The sequence below is a fragment of the Carcharhinus amblyrhynchos genome, chromosome 10 (genome assembly GCF_965287045.1).
Source record: "Carcharhinus amblyrhynchos chromosome 10, sCarAmb.v2.hapA, whole genome shotgun sequence".
Classification (NCBI taxonomy): Eukaryota; Metazoa; Chordata; class Chondrichthyes; order Carcharhiniformes; family Carcharhinidae; genus Carcharhinus; species Carcharhinus amblyrhynchos.
Genome location: NC_137333.1, coordinates 28,580,235 through 28,602,033, shown reverse-complemented (window position 1 = coordinate 28,602,033; position 21,799 = coordinate 28,580,235). Strand labels below are relative to the sequence as shown.

Below are 21,799 nucleotides of genomic sequence, written 5' to 3'. Positions count from 1 at the left end.
CAGCACCATAAATTCGCTCATTTATGATGTGCTTTCTTCCGTTACCATAACCTCTAAAACATCATTCTCTAACTCCTCTTCACTTTCTACACATTTGCCAAGCTTTATCTCTGGCCCTGATAACACTGCTTCTAATGTGCCACACCTCCCAAACTGTTTGCAAATTCTGATCCTAGTCTGTTTAGCTGGCGCAGATGATTTATAAGGCATCCGTTGAAGACGGAATACCTCATCGTTTATTTTGTCCACCTGCCAAAGTAAAAACAAATCCAATCAGTTCAATTCTAAGATTGTTTATGGTTGTGAAGAAAATATTTAAATTGTACAAATAAAACATCAATACACATATAGGCGGAATATCTGTTTTTTATCAACTTGCGAAATATACTCGAAAAGCGAAGCAGCAGCAGAAGGGACGGAGACTATAACTAGCCCCGGAAATCTGGCTGCTCGCTTCCCTTGAAAGCGGACAGTTGGATGTTGTGGTTTAAAAAGGGACCGCTAAAACGTTAGCGGCGATTGGTGAAAGCGAGGGCGTCATAATCGGAGGTTCAGCTCCGTTGCTAAGCAATGGAATACACGCGCAGGTGACCGTGACCAGAGGGCGGTTGGTGAACAGGGAGGGTTAACCGGTTCGAGCGGGGAGCGAGATTTGAGCGGGTTAACCGATAAAGTCGGCTCGACAAAGATAACCAGCTGGCCTGGGAGAGGGACAGCGGAAGATTAACCCGTTTGATCGAGTTAGAATGCGTGGGGAGGGCGGAAAACCCCAGACTAACCTGTTTGACCAGGGAAGGGGAGAGACAGGTAAATCAATTTGAGCGAGTTTACAGGTTAGAGTTGAAGAAAAAAAACACTTTGATGGAGTTATCCCGTTAAAGCGGGAAAGGAAGAAGGAAATTAACAGGTTCGACGGAGTTGACTGGTGAGAGCGGTGGTGACAGATGAACAGGCTTAATTAGTTTGACAGTTAACCGGTTAGAGAGGGGGAAGAAGCTGAATATTAGCCACAAGGTGAAGTTGTGGAACCATTTTACCCATACAGTAAGTTCCATTATGGCAGTGTTTATTATTTACCATATACAGTAAATATTGAAGGAGCGGATGCTGGAAATCTGAAATAAACACAGAAACTGCTGGGAATATCCAGCACGATCGGGTGGCATAGTGGTTAGCACTGCTGTCTCACAGCACCTGGGATTTGATTTATCCACAGTCTTAGATGAGTGTGAATTTTGCACGTTTCCCTCGTATCTTCCGATACTCTGGTTTCCTCCCACAATGTGGAGATGCCGGCGTTGGACTGGGATGAACACACCTGACTAAGGGGCAGCCTGCGCTCGGAAAGCTAGTGGCTTTTGCTACCAAATAAACCTGTTGGACTTTAATCTGGTGTTAGAACATAGAACACTACAGCACAAACAGGCCCTTCGGCCCACGAGTTGCACCGATCACATCAACACCTATCTATAACCCCCAATCCCATAAAACCCCATATACTCATCCAGAAGTCTTTTAAAAGACCCCAGCGAGTTCGCCTCCACCACCACTGACGGCAGCCGATTCCATTCACTCACCACCCTCTGAGTGAAAAACTTACCCCTAACATCACTTCTGTACTTTCCTCCCCGCACCTTAAACCTGTGTCCTCTCGTAGCGACCATTTCAACCCGGGGAAATAGCCTCTGAGAATCCACCCTATCTATTCCTCTCAACATTTTATAAACCTCTATCAGGTCGCCTCTCAACCTACGTCTCTCCAGGGAAAAGAGACCCAGCTCCCTCAACCTAACTTCATAAGGCATGCCTCCCAGTCCAGGCAACATCCAGAATCTCCTCTGTACCCTTTCAATAGCTTCTACGTCTTTCCTATAGTGAGGCGACCAGAACTGCGCACAGTACTCCAAATGAGGCCTGACAAGGGTCTTATAAAGTTGCAGCATTACCTCCCGACTCCTAAACTCAATCCCTCGATTTATGAAGGCCAGTACACCATACGCCTTCTTGACCACCTCTTCCACCTGCGAGGCCGATTTAAGAGTCCTGTGGACCCGGACCCCAAGATCCTTCTGCTCCTCGACACTACCAAGACTCCTGCCCTTGATAGTGTACTCATTCATCCCGTTGGTTCTGCCAAAATGGACGACTACGCATTTATCCGCGTTGAAGTCCATCTGCCACTTCTCCGCCCAGTCCTGCATCCTATTTATGTCCTGCTGCAACTTTTGCCATTCTTCCAGACCATCCACAACACCACCGACCTTCGTGTCATCAGCGAACTTACCCATCCTTCCACTTCCTCATCCAGGTCATTTATGAAAATGACAAACAGCAAGGGTCCTAGAACAGATCCCTGGGGCACTCCACTGGTGACTGACCTCCATTCAGAAAAAGACCCATCCACAACCACTTTCTGCCTTCTGCAGGCAAGCCAGTTCTTGATCCACAAGGCCAAAGGCCCTCGGATCCCATGCCCTCTCACCTTCTCAAGAAGTCTTGCATGGGGGACCTTATCAAACGCCTTGCTGAAGTCCATGTACACCACGTCCACGGCACTTCCTTCGTCAATGTGTTCAGTCACATTATCGAAGAACTCAACTAGGCTCGTAAGGCACGACCTGCCCTTGACAAATCCATGCTGACTATTCCTGTTGTCAGACTTCTTACTGTGTTCCTCCCACAATCCAAAGATGTGCAAGGATAGGTGGATTAGCTATGCTAAATTGCAGTTTAGTGTCCCAAATTGTGTAGGTTGAAGGTTTAGCCATGGTAAATGTGTGGGGTTAGGGGGATAGAATGGGAGAAAGAGCCTGCGTAAGGTGTGGCACAGTGGTTTGCATTGCTGCCAAGAACCTGGGTTCAATTCCCGGCTTGGGTCACTGAGTGTGTGGATGTTACACATTCTCCCTGTGTCTGTGTGGGTTTCCTCCAGGTGCTCTGGTTTCTTCCCACTGTACAAAGATGAGTGGGTTAGGTGGGTTGGCCATGTTAAATTGCCCCTTAGTGTCAGGGGGACTAGTTAGGGTAAATGCATGGGGTTATGAGGATAGGACCTGAGTGTTATTGTGGTTGGTACAGACTCAATCAGCTGAATGGCTTCCTTCTGCACTGTTTGATTCTATGAAAAGTACACTGTCAGAGAGTTGGTGTAGGCTCAATGGGCTGAATGGCCTCCTTCTGTATTGTAGGGATTCTATGATGAATGGGCACAAACAGAAATGTTAACCCTATCTCTCTTTCCTCAGATGCTGTCAGAACTGTAGAATATTTCCAACATTTTTCTGCTTTTATTGCATTGTGGTAGTTGGTTCCAGGATTACATTTTTAAAAATGATTTTAGTGATTAAAATCTGCTGAATGTGGCAGATTGATTGTTGCAAGAGGATGTAAAATGAGGCAGATAGTAAAGATGGTACAATAAACAGTTAGTTTCTGTTAGCAGATTATCATCGTCTGAGTTGTTAATTACCTGTCTTTTGCTGGACTCCTGTGTAAAAGTAAACTTTAACAATCAAATCTTCCAGCATATTTTTATGTAAGCTCTGTAAAAGGTATTAAATCAGAATATCCTCCAAATTTGAGGAATTTTTCAATGCATTTTTCTATTTGCATGGAATTACCTTAAAGATATAATTTCAATTTTGGCTGAATTTAAGTTGTAATATGTGGTGTGTCTGTTTTACTTGCAATCAGTGGTTATGTATGTACTTGACAGCCAATAATGAATACCATCCTTGCTGAATAATGAAAATTATAAGTTGTGCTTTCAAAGAAAAGTTGACAGAATTGTACGAGGAGCATTAAAATCCAGAGGGAGAAATCCTATCAAATTATCTTAGGCGGTCCCTATTGATCGAAGATGACTTGCTTCCATTTGGTTCCATGGATTCTTGGATGGCTGATAAATCCAGTGCATAATCTGCAGATTCTGTCACATACTGGGAAGGTAGTTCTTGTAGGGTCAGACAGATGAGGAGTAGTTTAAAGTTGAGCGTGTGCTCTCCCTGATGCCTTGACTTTGCCTTTGCAGGTAGGATTTTTCAATACTTCTCACTGGCTAGATTGTCCGGCCCTGCCAGAGACAATTCTTGTGGCAGGTTCCCTGGCAATGGGGTGGACAAGTCATGCAAAATACTATAGATTTTGGAGTGACTGCTGCCACCAGAAAACATGCTGTGTGTTTGCGATAGGGTTTCTTGATGTGCTCAGTGCCTTCCCAAACAAACCTTTATGTTATCACTGACTTCTTACAAGCTAATCACAGGAGACTCAGAGCAGGTTACAATCATTTATTAAGGCATATGAAGAGAGAGTTAGCTCAACAACTGCTAAGGGATTTTCACAGTAACTTCATTGCAGCATTAATGTAAATCTACTTTGATACAAATAAATAAAACCTTTTATCTTTATAAGCACATACACAGACATCAGATTGTAAACTTAAACCTTTTCCCAGGTGCTTATTTTAATATAACAACCAAAGGACAGGAGTTGATTCAAATTCACTTAAACAAAACTTTTGCTTTATTTAATACGTTAGGTACCAAAACTCAAATTCACAACATTGCAATACTTTAACTCATTTCAGTTTAACCCTCTGACTTTAACATTAACTACCTGGTTTGAGCAAGCTGGCCAAATCTGCCCTCCGATGTAGATCTTGCTAGTGGTTCTTTGTCTTCTCTGAAGATGTTCCCCAGGGAACACTTGCGATGGTTGGTTTCATCTTGTCAGTGGAGATGAAGGCTCAAACACATAATTTTACCCCTGAACTTTCCTAGTATTTCAGAAAGTTCTGTGGCACTTAAACTGATCACAATAGATGATGGCCAATGGAGTTCCTTGTAAACAACTCCTTAATGTTTGTCCCAACTGCACATAGACCACCTCGCCTCACCATATGTAGACATGGCAGGAAACCTTGGTGCTGAAAAGTCTAGCATAACCCAAATAACTGCCCTCATTTGGTCAACACTGTCAGGTTACAGCTCACAGGACAGGTCTTGACTTCCAGCAGCCTTATAATTAAACACAAATGCAAGTTATAATTTGAACAGAGTTCCCAGTATACTTGACTCTCATCACAATTGCTTTCAGCTAATATTGCAGTTGTTGGCCATCCACCCACACCAATAAGAGGCATATCCTGTAATACCACACATACTTCCTCTGCAGAGGCTTCTGTTTTTTGTCTTGGTATGACTATTGCCCCTGTCTCAAACTGGTATTAAGACAATATTCTTGTTGTCTAACTCCAGGACTTGCCATCGCTAAGCAGTCTTTGCAAGGTAACTAAGCACAGCTGGAGGTTCATATGATGTGCCTTTTAAGTTTTATAAAGGTCAGTTGTTGTTAGAAAATGCTCACTGCTAATTTTTGCAGCAGAGATCGCTCATCCTATCCTATTATTTCTTATTAATTCTTAAACCTCACTACATAATCATATTTAAATCTCAAGCTTTATTATCTATCCCTCCCCCAACACTTTTTGCCATTTTGGTCAGTCACAAACCAGAGACTCCCATGTGTCAGCAAGGATATTTGACTTTATCTCTGAAGACATCATAAATTTGTTCCTGCTGTCCTCGAATTCTGAATACAACAGTTGTTTCCGGGAGTCTGGTATGAAGCATTTGAATGACGTGTTCTGTCCAGTGGAGCTTGTTTTGAGTGATTAGTACCTTGATGCTGGATGTATTAGAAGAGCTTTCTGCTGTTGGACCATCTTACTTGTCACCAGATTTGGAGGATCTTATGAAGTTCTGTTCATGTTGCAGAGTAATGCCAACAATGTTGTACCAGCTGAGGTCATTCAAGAAGGCCTGCCTTCTCATAGGTGCGGTGATCCTCAGGTTAAATCACCATCAATCAGCTCTCCCACTCAAAGGGGAGAGCAGCCTATGATCATCTGGAACTATGGTAACTTTATCTTTACTTCTCCAGTGCTTTGAAATGCCTGTTATTATGTTGTCCAAATCTCAAAAGCATATAGCAGCATAGAGATCACTGCTTCCATGTAAACCATGACCTTGGTCTGGGGTTTGAAATCTTGATCCTAGAGATTTATTTCCTCAATTGACTGAAGGTTGAGCTGGGGGCAAAAATGAATTTTGTCATCTCCAACTATGTTGAAAGGTGGCTTCCAAGATATGTAAAATGGTCCACATTTTCCAGGACCTCGTTGTTGATTTGAATCGTTATAGGGAAGTATTCTGTTGTAGGAGCTGGTTTTCTGGGTATTTAGTGAAAGGCCCATTTTCTGATATGCTTTAGATACCGAGTTGTCAAGCAGCTGGAGCTAGGTTTGTAAGTGAGTGCACACGACACATCTGCATTTTGGATCCCAGTGACCAAAGTGGAGTAATTTATATTTTTGAACGAGGTATTGGTTGAATAGTTTCCCATCTGTTCTGTAAATTATCTCTCTATGTTTGTGAGTAATTTTTTGGAGGTGATGTGCAATATTGCAACGAGGCAGAAAGTTAGTTTGATTATACAGCCATGTTTGACTCTAGATGTTACAATTGAGATGAACTTGATAGGTCAATTTAAATGTTTTTTGCAGTTATTTGCTCATGGGACCTCTTATCCTTTAGGTCTTGCCATTGTTTGAATGGTAAAAGTATGATTTATATTCTATCATTTCGAAGAAAGGCTTTCATATATATCACTTGAAGGTTAGTGGTGAAGCATTATACAATTTTACACCATTTGTTTTACTGCTATAAATGTCTGTAAATGGTTACTACCATAAATATCTGTAATGGAAAAATGACATACCATACTTTATAACTTGAATGTAAATGCACAAAAATCTAAATTTTTTTAATCTAACAAAAGTCTTTTAACATGAACTCAGCCATCCAAATTATGACACTGAACTAAATAAACTAGTCATTAGGACCTGTAACATAAAACTTCAAGGAAAATTTTAAGTAAGTCTTGGGAGGAGGGGCTGAAAGATGGAGTTGAGTAAAATTTCTAGATGGTAGAATCCACATCTGTGCTGAGACTAAGGGAGTAATGATTCATAAGCGTCTAGCATTGGAAAGTTGTGGGATGATGTAGGAGGTTATAGATGTGGAGGAATGGGGGCAATGAAAAGTTTTGTAGACGAGATGTTAAAATTAAGATATAAACCAATGTAAGTTAGCAAGCACCAGATATAGGGGTACTGAATTGGCGTACAAACAGCAGACATTTGGTTAAACTTGAGTTATCAGGTGAAGATAGGAGGCTGGCCAGGAGATTGTGGGAATAATTGAATTTTGAAGTAACCAAAGCATTAAAGGAGGGTTCCAAATGTACCTGCTGCGTGTATTCGTCCAGATGGTGATGGGTAATCAATGGATATTTATGCTCCCTTTTGTTCATGTACTTCATTTAAATTTATTTTCCAAGAAAGGTTCATTGGTTTTCTTGTCAAAACATAATTCAAAAAGTATGATACTTTTTATGACCACTTAGACTCATAGAATCCCTACAAGGCAGAAAGAGGTCGTTTTTGGCCCGAATCTGCACCGAACACAATCCCACCAGGCCCTACCCACATATCCCTATGTATTTTACTCACTAATCTCTCTAACCTATGCATCTTAGGACTCTAAGGGGCAATTTTTAGCATGGCCAATCGACCTAACCCGCACATCTTTGGACACTTGACATCTCTAAGCACTTTACCGCTGATGAAACTATGTTGTGATGATTCTGAGATTATAATGCCATAGAATGTCAAGGTGAGTGGTAAGATTTTCTATTTTTGGAGATGGTCATTTTCTAGCACTTTTGTAATACATGTTACTTGACAATTATCATCCCAAATCTAAATGTTGTCTAGATCTTGCTCTACGTGATTATGGACTGCACGATTTCCTGAGGAATTGAAAACTGCACAATCATCCATGAACATCCAAAGTTTGACAACAATGGAGGAAAGGTCATTGATGATGGTTTGATCCTCTAGGAACCCCTGCAATGATCCCCTGAGCTGAGATAATTGATTTGCAACAACCAGAATCATCATCGTTTGTGCTGGGAGTTTTCTTTGATTTTCATTGACCTTGTGGCAAACTCAGTCAAATGTTGTTTGATGGTTAATTATTTTCACCTCATTCATAACTCATCTTTAAATCCAAACAGGAACAAATGAGGACTTGAGGACTGGAGCAGAGTGGAGCACACTAAGCATCATTGCGCAAGTTGCTGGCGTGTAAAGCCTTTTTGTTAGCATGGTCATTGACAACTTTCATCACTTTCCTGATGATTGAGGGTAGTTTGGTAAATGGCTGGATTGGAATTATCATAATTGGGCAGAGTGTACCAAGGCTGGTGCATTTGCTAGAACTTTCCACACACTTGACGAAGGAACAGCCTTTCCTAAAGCTTGTGGGTTTACTATCAAATAAACTTGTTGGACTTTAACCTGGTGTTGTGAGACTTCTTACTGTATTTGCTAGATGCCAGTGTTGTAATTATATTGGAACAGTTTGACTAGAGAAATGGCTATCTCTAGAATACGGGTTTTAGCATTGTAGCTAAGAAATCGTTGGGGCTTTAAGGCCTTTGCATGTTACGTGGCAAGAATAAATTGGTTGAAGACTGAAATCTATCAATTTTTCAAAGGCTGCAGCAGGTCAACATCAATTCTTTTGAAGGATATATTTAATTATGGGTAAGGGGCACAGAGTTGAGATTTGGGCCTAATGGGATCTTGGCAGTGATAGGTACTTTTAGGGTACCAGAGCATAAACCCCAAGTATGTTATGAAGCCCAACTAGACCCCAACATTTTATTTTGTGTGAAGATAAGGTATTTCACTCCAGGTGTGATTCAATGACACACTAGGAAGCTTTTATTAAACAAAATTTAACATACAGTTTAACTATAACAAATGAATTAGCTTAACTTTACCAATTGAAATGCTTAAACACGACAAGCTACAATTCCTAATCCATCAGTTCCAATTTAAGTAAAATTCCTCTTGAAGACTTAAATCCTCTTTAGAACAGTTAGCAAGCAACACAAACTCATGTGTTTTTATTTGTTAGTTGTCCTTGAGCCTTTGAACAGCTGTGGTAAGGGATACAGACAGACTTGTCTTCTACCATTCAATAGCAGCTTTCAGAGGAAGAGAGAGACCTCTTACTTCTTTCAGGACCACATTAACAACTGCTTGCTTTTCCCAGTAAACCTAGCTCCTTGCATTAGCACATGACTCTCTTGTTAATCAACATAATCAACCCGGGGAAAAACTTAAACAAAAATACATTAAAAACAAATACTTCATTATCTAAAACCAATTATTTTCCTACATTCCCAGCATTAGAGCTACCTGGTGGAGGCAAATCAGCACCATTTAAACCAGAGTAGAATTTTAAACACATCCCTCAGCAAAAGAACGATAAACACATTTCTTAATATGCACAATATCACAGTACGAGTACCAGTAATAGAGCAATTAGTGGATCTGTTGTTTGTAATGTATGTAAATGATGTAAAGGAAAAAGTGGGTGGCCTGATTAGTAAGTTTGCGAATGACAAAGATTGGTGGAATTTCTGATAGCGCTGAGGATACAACAGGATATAGATTGGAGACTTGGGTACAGAAATGGCAGATGGAGCTTATTCCAGACAAATGCGAGGTGATGCATTTGAGGATCAAATTTAGGTATGAATTATACTATAAATAATAATGTCCTTAGGGATATTAACATACTGGGATCTGGGCATGCAGGTCCACAGTTCCCTAAAAGTGGCAACAAGGTGGCTATGGTGATTAAAAAGACATGTGACCTTCATCAGCTAGGGCATTGAGTACAGGGGTTGCAGCTAACCTTCAGAATGAGGGGTAACCTGATAGAGGTCTACAAAATTGAGAGGCATAGATGAGGTGGATAGTCAGGAGGCTTTTTCCAAGTGTAGAAGTGCTAATTACAAGGGAGCACAGGTTCAAACCGAGAGGAGGAAAGTTTAAGGGAGATGCATGGGGGATGCTTTTCATGCAGAGTGGTGAGTGACTGGAACCTGCTACCAGAGGATGTGGTAGAAGCAGGCACATTAGCAACATTTAAGAGGCATCTGGATAGGTACAAGAATAGGGAGGAAAGAGAGGGATATGGACAGAGTAAAGGCTGGTCTTTTTTTCATTAGGGCATCATGATCACTGGGCTTGGAAGGCCAAAGGGCCTGTTCCTGTGCTGTACTTCTTTTTTGTTCTAAACTGGGGATATGCAAGAGGGCAGAATTGGAGAAATGCGCCTACCTCGTAGTTATAGGACTGAAAGAGCTTGTAAAAGTAAGGCAGGTGAGGCTATGGAGTGATTTGAAAATTAGGATTAAGAATTTTAAAACTGATGCCTTGCTTGACAAGTAAATCTAAACGTACGATTGGTGAACGTGATTTAGTATGCAGGCACCAATGTTATGGATAATAAATTTATGAAAGGTAATATAGAACATAGAAAAACTACAGCACAAACAGGCCCTTTGGTCCACAAGTTGCGCCAAACATATCTCTACCTACTAGGCTTACCTATCACCCTCAATCTCACTAAGTCCCACGTACTCATCCAGAAGTCTCTTAAAAGAGACAAATCCGCCTCCACCACCACTGCCGGCAGCCGATTCTACGCAGCCACCACCCTCAGTGAAAAACTTACCCCTGACATCTCCTCTGTACCTACTCCTCAGCACCTTAAACCTGTGTCCTCTTGTGGCAGCCATTTCAGCCCTGGGAAAAAGCATCTGAGAATCCACCCGATCAATACTCTTAACATCTTATTCCTCTATCAGGTCACCTCTCATCCTTCGTCTTTCCAAGGAGAAAAGACCGAGCTTTCTCAACCTATCCTCATAAGGCATGCTACCTAATCCAGGCAACGTTCTTGTAAATCTCCTCTGCACCCTTTCAATGGCTTCCACATCCTTCCTGTAACGAGGCGACCAGAACTGAGCACAGTACTCCAAGTGGGGTCTGACCAGGGTCTTATACAGCTGCAGCATTATCTCCTGACTCCGAAACTCAATTCCTTGATTGATGAAGGCCAGTACACAATACGCCTCCTTAATCACATCCTCTACCTGTGAAGCCGATTTGAGAGTCCTATGAACCCGGACCCCAAGATCCTTCTGATCTTCCACATTGCTAAGAGTCTTACCCTTAATATTATATTCCTTCATCCCATTTGATCTGCCAAAATGAACCACCACACACTTATCCAGGTTGAAGTCCATCTGCCACTTCTCCACCCAGTCTTGCATCCTATCTATGTCACGCTGTGACATCCCTCAAAACTATCCACAACACCTCCAACCTTGGTGTCGTCGGCAAACTTACCAACCCATCCCTCCACTTCCTTATCCAGGTCATTTATAAAAATCACAAACAGAAAGGTTCCCAGAACAGATGCCTGGGGCAGTCCACTGGTGACCGACCTCCATGCAGAAAAAGATCCATCTACAACCACTCTTTGCCTTCTGTGGGCAAGCCAATTCTGGATCCACAAAGCAATGTCCCCTTGGATCCCATGCCCCTTCACTTTCTCAGTAAGCCTTGCATGGGGGACCTTATTGAATGCCTTGCTGAAGTCCATATAAACCACATCTAACGCTCTTCCTTTGTCAATGTGTTTATTCACATCTTCAAAAAAAAACTCAATCAGGCTTGGAAGGCACACTCTGCCTTTGACAAAGCCGTGCTGACTATTTTTGATCATACTATACTTCTCTAAATGTTCATAAATCCTGTCTCTCAGGATCTTCTCCATCAACTTACCAACCATTGAGGTTAGACTCACCGGTCGATAATTTCCTGGACTATCTCTATGGGAGTTTAGCCAACAGTGTTTTGGAACACTGAAGTCTAGAGATACTGTAGATAGTGCAAAAAAGTCTGAAAACGGTTGTGTTTCGCACTGGTTTTTTGGCAAGTTTGGCTCTGCAATCCTACCACGCTCTGTCAGACTGTTTGGAGATTCACATCAGTTGGGGAGCATAGGCTTGCTGGGGAAACTGGCTCCAGAGCACTTGGGAGACTGGGGTTTCCTGCGCAATTAACTGGGAGACCTCCTCCCACCACCCCCCTCATGGGCATTGGTCCACTCTTTCCCCACCCTCAGCCCCAATATCGGTGACATGTTCTCCCCCACACCAGCATGGGTCGCCAGCATTGGGGCGCCAGGACCCTCCTAATGACTATCATGTGGACCCCCTAGATATCTCCCCACATAGCCCCCCCTTGCACTGCCCACCCCCCCCTTCCAGAGTCCTCCCCTGCATGCACTCCTTGCATAACCTGCCCCCTGCATACCATTCTGGTCATAACCCCAGCCCTAATTGGACCCCATTCTCACTTAGGTCACATCCCCTAGCACACTTATGGTGCTTAACAGGTCACTGGTGCCAGGTGGGCACTGCCTAGCTGGCAGTGCTCAATGGACACTGTCTAGCCATGCCCCTGACCAATCGGGGATTTTAATGGCCCCGATCCCTCTGGCATTGACATGTCTGGTTTTTGCTGGTGGGAAGTATTCGTGAGCCCAGAAAATGTCATGCAAATTATGACATTGTTATAATTCAAGTCAGAAACTCTAAAGTGTTCTTTGAAGTCTGCCTGGATCATTTGAATTTAGCTAGGGTAAGTATGAGATGTTCACTTCAGGTATGATTCAAATAACCCACTAGGGAGCTTTTAACAAAGTTTATTGACAAATACAGTTAACATGTAGCAATAACTTTCACCAAACAAGAAAAAAAAACATGAATCATGATATTGTATAACCCTTGACAAATATGAAATATTCCAACCACTCAAGGATCAGTGCTAGGACCTTTGCTATTTGTAATATATATATAAATGATTGAGGAAAATGTAACTGGATTGATTAGTAAGTTTGCGGATGATACAAAGGTTGGTGGATTTGCAGATACTGTTGAGGACCATCAGAGGACACAGCAGGATATAGATCAGTTGGAGACTTGGGCGGAGAGATGGCAGATGGAGTTTAGTCTGGACAAACGTGAGTTCATGCATTTTGGAAGGTCTAATACAGATAGGAAATATACAGTAAATGGCAGAACCCTTGAATATTGATAGGCAGAGGGATCTGGGTGTACAGGTACACAGGTCACAAAGTGGCAATGCAGGTGGCGAAGGTAGTCAAGAAGGCATACGGCATTTTGCCTTCATTGGCTGGGGTATTGAGTTTGAAAATCAGCAAGTCACGTCGCGGGTTATAGAATCTTAGTTAGGCCACATTTGGAGTATGGTGTCCAATTCTGGTTGCCACACTACCAGAAAGATGTGGAGGCTTGAGAGAGTACAGAAAAGATTTACCAGGATGTTACCTGGTATGGAGGGCATCAGCAATGAAGAGAGGTTGGAGTAACTTGATATGTTCTCACTGGAGCAACAGATGTTGAGGGGAGACCCAATAGAAGCCTACAAGATTGAGAGGCATAGACAGAGTGGATAGTCAGAAGCTTTTTCCCCAGGGTAGAAGAGTCAATTACTCTTCTGCCCCTCTCCTGCGTGAATACCGATGCAAAGTATTCATTCAAGATCTCCCCCATTCCCCCAGGCTCCAAGCATAGTTCCCCTCCTCTATCCCTGAGAGGACCAATCTTCCCTCTAACCATCCTTTTGTTTCTAACATAGGAGTAAAATGCCTTAGGATTTTCCTTAATCCTACCCGCCAAAGCCATTTCGTGGCCCCTTTTTGCCTTTCTGATGCCCCTTTTAAGTTCTCTCCTACATTCTCTGTATTCTTCTAACGCTATCTCTGTCCTCAAATGCCTAGATCTAATGTACGCCTCCCTCTGATGTCTGGTGCTGTGCTTGAGGAGTTTGAGGATCCGTTGAGGGAAATAGTCATCACGAGGGAAGAGGTGTTGGGACTTTTAGACAGTATAAAGATGGATAAATCTCCGGGGCCTGATGGCATCTATCCCAGGCTGCTAAGGGAGGTGAGGGATGAAATTGCTGGGCCTCTGACGCAAATCTTTGTCTCTTCTTTGGACACAGGTGAGGTCCCAGAGGATTGGTGGATTGCAAATGTAGTACTGTTGTTTAAAAAGGGTCAGAGGGATAACCCAGGGAATTATAGGCCGGTGAGCTTGACTTCAGTTATAGGCAAGCTAATGGAGAGGATCCTCAAGGATAGGATGTATGAACATCTGGAGCGCTGCAATCTGATCAGGGATACGCAGCATGGCTTCGTTACAGGGAGGTCGTGCCTTACGAATCTAGTGGAATTTTTTGAAGAGGTGACAAAAACGGTTGACGAAGGACAAGCCGTTGATGTCGTCTATATGGATTTCAGTAAGGCGTTTGACAAGGTCCCTCATGGTAGGCTGATAGAAAAGGTGAAGGCTCATGGGATACAAGGCCAGGTATGTAGATGGGTGGAGAACTGGCTTGGGAGGAGGAGACAGCGGGTAGTAGTGGAAGGCTCCTTTTCCAATTGGAGGTCTGTCACCAGTGGTGTGCCGCAGGGCTCGGTACTAGGACCTCTTCTATTTGTAGTATATATTAATGACTTGGAAGAGGGGGTAGGTGGTGTGATCAGCAAATTTGCTGATGACACTAAGATGGTTGGATTGGCGGGTACTGAGGAGCAGTGCCTGGCAATGCAACAGGACATAGACAGGCTGGTAGATTGGGCAGATAGATGGCAAATGGAATTTAATCCGGAGAAATGCGAGGTGATGCACTTTGGCCGGAATAATGTGGAGGGGAGTTATACGATAAAAGGTAGAACTATCCGGAGTATAGATACGCAGAGAGACCTGGGGGTGCAAGTGCACAAGTCCCTGAAGGTGTCGGTGCAGGTGCAGAATGTGATGAGGAAAGCGTATGGTATGTTAGCCTTCATAGGAAGGGGTATAGAATATAAGAGTAGGAGTCTGATGTTGCAGTTGTATAGAACGTTGGTTAGGCCTCACTTGGAGTACTGCGTCCAGTTCTGGTCGCCATACTACCGGAAGGATGTAGAGATCCTGGAGAGAGTGCAGAGGAGATTTACCAGGATGCTGCCTGGTATGGAAGGGCTGTCTTACGAGGAAAGATTGAACGAACTTGGGCTGTTTTCCCTTGAGAGACGTCGGCTGAGGGGGGATCTAATAGAGGTTTATAAGATTATGAAGGGGATAGATAGAGTAAATGGTGGTAAGCTTTTTCCGCTATTAGAAATGGATAGAACGAGGGGTCACGGGCTTAGGGTGAGGGGGGCTAGGTATAAGACAAATATTAGAGGGCAGTTTTTCACGCAAAGGGTAGTGGGGGTGTGGAATGCACTGCCGAGTAAGGTGGTGGAAGCAGGCACGCCAGGGTTGTTTAAGAGTCACTTAGACAGCCACATGAGCGGTCTACATATAGGGGGATATAGCAGGCCTTACTAAACATTGTAGGCTTGGGAATTCCGTTTTTGCCTCAGGGATGTTACAGTCTTTGCCTGTTTAATAATGAATTTTTTGTCTCCACAGGCATTTAAGTCCACCTTGTTGACCAGCAAGGGGCATGCAGGCAGCAGGTTGTAGTGGGCTGCTCTTGGATGTTGCTTCGGGAGTTGCCTATTGCTTCATGTCGTTAGTGTGCTTAAACTGGACCATCTCGAGGGCAACATGACAGCTCAGAGACTATCTCTGTTGCTGTGCGGACACATGGATTTGGGCCTGTGTCTGTGGGAGTTTGCGCGTTCTCCCCGTGGTTGCGTGGGTTTCCTCCGGGTGCTCCGGTTTCCTCCCACATCCCAAAGATGCACTTTTAGGCTGATTGATTGGGTAACAAATTGTCCCTATATTGGACCTCCCTGATCCTCGCACATTAGGCGCAGACTAAAATCATGAATAGGTCACTGAGACAATGGGACGGCGGCGCGGGCTCGTTGGGCCGAAGGGCCTGTTTCCCGTGCTGTGTTGTTGTTGTTGTTCTTCTTCTACTAGGGGGCATAGGTTTAAGGTGCGAGGGGCAACATTTAAAAAGATGTACAAAACAGATTTTTTTTTTAAACACAGTGGTGGCTGCCTGGAACTTGTTGCCGAGAGAGGTAGTGGAAGCGGATGTGATAGTCACTTTTGAGGGACGTCTTGACAAGTACATGAATAGGATGGGAATAGACGGATATGGTCCCTAGAAGGGCAGGAGGTTATGGTTAAGTTGGGCAGCATAGTCAGTGCAGGCTTGGAGGGCTGAAGGGCCTGTTCCTATGCTGTAATTTTCTTTGGTTTTTGTTCAAACAAACCTCAGTTTAAAAAAAACACTTGCTACAGGTTAAGCACAGAAAATATGAATCCTCATGTTGTGCTGGAAGTTGGTCCTTCAGTTGAAGAACTGAAGCTGACTTCCTAACCTTGTAACTTCTAGCAACTCAAAGTGGAGAAAATGCCATTGCTGGCCTCTAGCTTTCACAGTAAGAAGTCTCACAACACTGGTGAAAGTCCAACAGGTTTATTTGGTACCAAAAGCCACTAGCTTTCGGAGCGCTGCTCCTTTGTCAGGTAAGTGGGAGTCGTATTCACAAACAGGGCATATAAAGACACAAACTCAATTTACAAAATATTGGTTGGAATGCACGTTTTTATAGGTAATTAAGTCTTAAAAGATACAGACAATGTGAGTGGAGAGAGCATTAAGCACAGGTTACAGAGATGTGTATTGTCTCCAACCAGGACAGTTAGTGAGATTTTGCAAGCCCAGGCAATATGACATGAACGCAAGATCCTGGCTGAGGCCGTCCTCATGTGTGCGGAACTTCGCTATCAGTCTCTGCTCAGGAACTCTGTTGTGAAGGCCTCCTTGGAGAACACTTACCCGAAGATCAGAGGCCGAATGCCTGTGACTGCTGAAGTGTTCCCCAACAGGAAGAGAACACTTTTGCCTGATGATTGTCGAGCAGTATTCATTCATCCTTTGTTATAGCATCTGTATGGTCTCCCCAATGTACCATGCCACGGGATATCCTTTTCTGCAGAGTATCAGGTAGACAACGTTGGCCGAGTTGCAAGAGTATGTACCGTGTATCTGATGGATGGTGTTCTCAAGTGAGATGATGGCAATCGTGTCGATGATCCCGCACGTCTTGCAGAGGTTGCTGTGGCAGGGTTGTGTGGTGTCGTGGTCACTGTTCTCCTGAAGGCTGGGTAGTTTGCTGCAGACAATGGTCTGTTTGAGATTGCGTGGTTGTTTGAAAGCAAGAAGTGGGGGTGTAGGGATGGCCTTGACGAGATGTTCATCTTCATCAATGACATGTTGAAGGCTCTGGAGAAGATGTTGTAGCTTCTTTGCTCTGAGGAAGTACTGGATGACAAAAGGGTCTGTCCACTGTGTCCCGTGTTTGTCTTCTGAAGAGGTTGGTGCGGTTTTTCGCTGTGGCATGTCGGAACGGGTCGATCAATAAGTCAAACGCCATATCCTGTTCTTACAAGGGCATCTTTCAGCGTCTGCATTGTAGAACATCGAGGGCTGAAAGAACAGTACAGCTCAATACAGGCCCAATGTTATGCCGAGCTTTGTCCAAAACCAAGATCAAGCTATCCCACTCTCTATCATTGTAGTGTGGTCCATATGCCTATCCAATAACCGCTTGAAAGTTTCTAAAATGTCCGACTCCTCTATCACAGCAGGGAGTCCATTCCACACCTCAACCACTGAGTAGAGAACCTACCTCGAACATTCCTCATTTCTCCCACCATGAACCTTTATAGTTATGCTCCCTCACAGCTACATCCACCTGAGAAAATAGTCTCTGAACATCCATTCTATCAATCCCCCTCATCATCCTATAATCCTCTAAGTCACCTCTCATCCGCTCTAAAGAGAGACTTGGACAAGTTGCAGAGCTGGGCCGAGAGGTGGCAGATGGAGTTTAATGCGGAAAAGTGTGAGGTAATTCACTTTGGCAGGAATAACAGATGTATAGAGTATAGGGCTAACGGTAGGACTCTGAATAGTGTCGATGAACAGAGGGATCTAGGTGTATGTGTACATAGATCCCTGAAAGTTGGGAATCAAGTAGATAAGGTAGTTAGGAAGGCATACGGTGTCTTGGTGTTTATTGGTAGGGGGATTGAATTTAGGAGCCGCAACGTCATGTTGCAACTGTACAAAACTCTGGTGCATCCGCACTTGGAGTATTGTGTGCAGTTCTGGTCCCCACATTATAGGAAGGATGTGGAGGCATTGGAGAGGGTGCAGAGGAGGTTTACCAGGATGTTGCCTGGTATGGAGGGAAGGTCCTATGAGGAGAGACTGAGGGATTGGGGGTTGTTTTTGTTAGAAAGAAGGTGGCTAAGAGGGGACCTTATTGAAACATATAAGATGATTGGAGGTTTAGATAGGGTGGACAGTGATAGCCTTTTTCCTCGGATGGAGAAAGCTAGCACGAGGGTACATAGCTTTAAATTAAGGGGTGGTAGATATAGGACGGATGTCAGAGGTAGGTTCTTTACCCAGAGGGTGGTGAGGGATTGGAATGCCCTGCCTGCTGCAGTTGTAGATGCACCTAGTTTGGGGGCGTTTAAGAGATCCGTGGATAGGTTTATGGATGGAAAGGGATTGGTTTAGGTTAGAGGGTCATTGCTTTTTTAATTGGTCGGCGCAACATCGTGGGCCGAAGGGCCTGTCCTGCGCTGTAATGTTCTATGTTCTAAAAGCCCTAGCTCCCTCAACCTTTCCTCATAAGACTGACCCTCCAAACCAGGCAGCATCCTGGTAAATCTCCTCCGCACTCTCTCCAATGCTTCCACATCCTTATTATCGTGAGGTGACCAGAACTGCACACAATACTCCAAATGTGGTCTCACCAAGGTCCTGTACAGTTGCATCATAACCCCACAGCTCAAACTCAAACCCCCTGTTAATAAACACCAACACACTATAGGCCTTCTTTATGTTTCTAGCCACTTGAGTGGCAACCTTCAGAGATCTGTGAATATGAACCCCAAGATCTCTGTTTCTCCACATTCCTCAGAGCCCTGCCATTGACCCTGTAGTCAGCATTCAAATTTGTCCTACCAAAATGAATCACCTCGCACTTAGAGTTAAACTCCATCTGCCACTTTTCTGCCCAGCTCTGCATCCTATCAATGTGTCTTTGCAGCCTATATTAGCTCTCCACCTCATCGACTACTCCACCAATCTTGGTGTCATACTGACCCACCCTTCGGCCCCCTCCTCCAAGTCATTGATAAAAATCGTAAATAGCAGAGGACCCAGCACTGATCCCTGTGGTACACTACTGGTAATTGGTCTCCAGTCTGAAAATTTTCCACCATCGCCCTCTATCTTCTATAAGATACAGTAAGAAGTTGCACAACACCAGGTTAAAGTCCAACCAGTTTATTTGATAGTAAACCCACGAGCTTTCGGAAACACTGTTCCTTTGTTAGGTGTGTGGAAGTTTCTATGAGATAGCCAATTACCTGTCCAGTCGGCCAAATTTCCCTCTATCCCACACCTCCTTGAGCCTACTGTGGGGAACCTTATCAAATGCCTTACTAAAATCCATGTATGTGAAATCAACTGCTCTACCTTCATCTACACAGTTATCTCCTCAAAGAATTTAATCAAATTTGTGAGGCAAGACTTACCCCTCACAAATCCATACTGACTATCCTGGATTAAGCTGCATCTTTCCAAATGGTCCTTTCCTTTCTTGAACAGAGGAACAACATTTGCCATTCTCCAGTCCTCTGGCACCATCCCCGTGGCCAGTGAGGACCTAAAGATTGAAGCCGAAGGCTGTGCAATCTCATCCCTTGCCTCCCAAAAGAATCCTAGGATATATCCCATCTGGCCCTGGGGACCTATTGACCCTCAGGTTTTTCAAAATTGCTAACACATCTTCCCTCAGATTATCTACCTCCTCCAGCCTATATCGTATCTCTCGAACATCTTGTCATGATGTTCGTCTGTTGCGATCCCTCTCACTTGAACAGATCTTGTGTATACGGAGGGCTTGTCCGTACGGGGATGGCTTCTTTATAGCGTTTAGGGTGGAAGCTGGAGAAGTGGAGCTTTGTGGGGTTATCCATGGGCTTGCGGTACAGTGAAGCGTTGAGGTGATAGTCCTTAATGGAGATGCATGTGTCCAAGAATGCAACTGACTCCGGAGAGTAGTCCATGGTGAGTCTGATGGTGGGATGGACTTGAAGTTATCATGTTGTTGTTTCAGCGATGATTCACCATGAGTCCAAAAGGAAGAAAATGTCATTAATGTATCTAGTGTATAGCATTGGTTGAAGGTCCCGTGCGATGAAGAGGTCTTGTTCAAACTTGTGCATGAAGATGTTGGCATATTGAGATACAAATTTTCTCCCCGTGGCTGTTCCGTGTGTCTAGATGAAGAACTGGTTATTGAAGCTGAAGACATTGTGGTCCAGGATGAAACGGATGAGTTGTAAATTTGCGTCTGGAGACAGGCAATTGTCGGAATTGAGTACTGAGGCAGTTGCAGCAGTGCCATTGTCGTGGGGATGCTGGTGTAGAATGCCAAGACATCCATTGTGACGAGGAGTGCTCCTGGTTCAACTGCTCCATGTGTGCTGAGTTTATGAAACTTCAGACTTTCTAAGCAGAAACTGCACACATGGAGCAGTTGAACCAGGAGCACCCCTCATCACAATGGATGTCTTGGCATTCTACACCAGCATCCCCCACTACAATGGCATAGCTGCAACTGCCTCAGTACTCAACGCCAACAACTGCCAGTCTCCAGACACAATTCTACAACTCATCCGCTTCATCCTGGACCACAGTGTCTTCATCTTCAACAACCAGTTCTTTTTCCAGACACACGGAACAGCCACGGGGACCAAATTCGCACCTTAATATGCCAACATCTTCATGAACAGGTTCAAACAACTCCTCTTCACCGCAAGGGACCTTCAACTGATGCTATACACTAGATACATCGATGATATTTTCTTCCTTTGGACTCATGGTGAACAATCACTGAAACAACTACATGACAACATCATCAAGTTATATCCCACTATCAGACTCACCATGGACTACTCTCTGGAATCAGGTGCATTCTTGGACATTTGCATCTCCATTAAGGACGGTCACCTCAGCATTTCACTGTACCGGAAGCCTACGGATAATCTCACGATGCTCCACTTCTCCAGCTTCCACCCTGAACAAAAGAATCCATCCCCTACGGACAAGACCTGTGTATACACAGGGCCTGCTCAGATGAGGAGGATCGCAACAGATGAACATAACGCAGACGCTGAAAGATGCTCTCATAAGAACAGAATATGGTGCTCGACTCATCAATTGACAGTTCCGACATGCCACACAAAAACCCTCACCAACCTCCTCAGAAGACAAACATGGGACACAGCGGACAGAGTGCCCTTCGTCATCCAGTACTCCCCCAGAGTGGAAAAGCTACTACATCTTCTCCGGAGCCTTCAACATGTCATTGATGAAGATGAACATCTTGCCAAAGCCATCCCCGCACCCCACTTCTTACCTTCAAACAAACACACAATCTCAAACAGACCATTGTTCGCAGCAAACTACTCAGTCTTCAGGAGAATAGTGACCATGACACCACACAACCCTGCCACAGCAGCCTCTGCAAGACATGCTGGATCATTGACACAGATGTCATCATCTCGTGAGAACACCATTCACCAGGTACACGGTACACACTCCTGCAACTCGGCCAATGTTGTCTACCTGATGTGCCGCAGGAAAGGATGTCCCGAGACATGGTTCATTGGGGAGATCATGCAGACGCCATGACAAAGGATGAATGAACACCGCTCGACAATCAGGCAAGAGTGTTCTATTCCT

General features: G+C 44.1%; 1 protein-coding gene across 1 annotated transcript in view; it reads left to right on the top strand.

The window, feature by feature from the left end:
* Window positions 1-617: 617 nt before the first annotated feature.
* The window catches only part of LOC145349481 (cilium assembly protein DZIP1-like), a 390,694-nt gene continuing 369,512 nt past the window's right edge, over window positions 618-21,799 (top strand). Inside the window, exon 1 of the mRNA XM_080198019.1 lies at window positions 618-1,044. The gene's annotated coding sequence lies outside the window, so the exon portion shown is untranslated. The remainder of the gene's footprint in view (window positions 1,045-21,799) is intronic.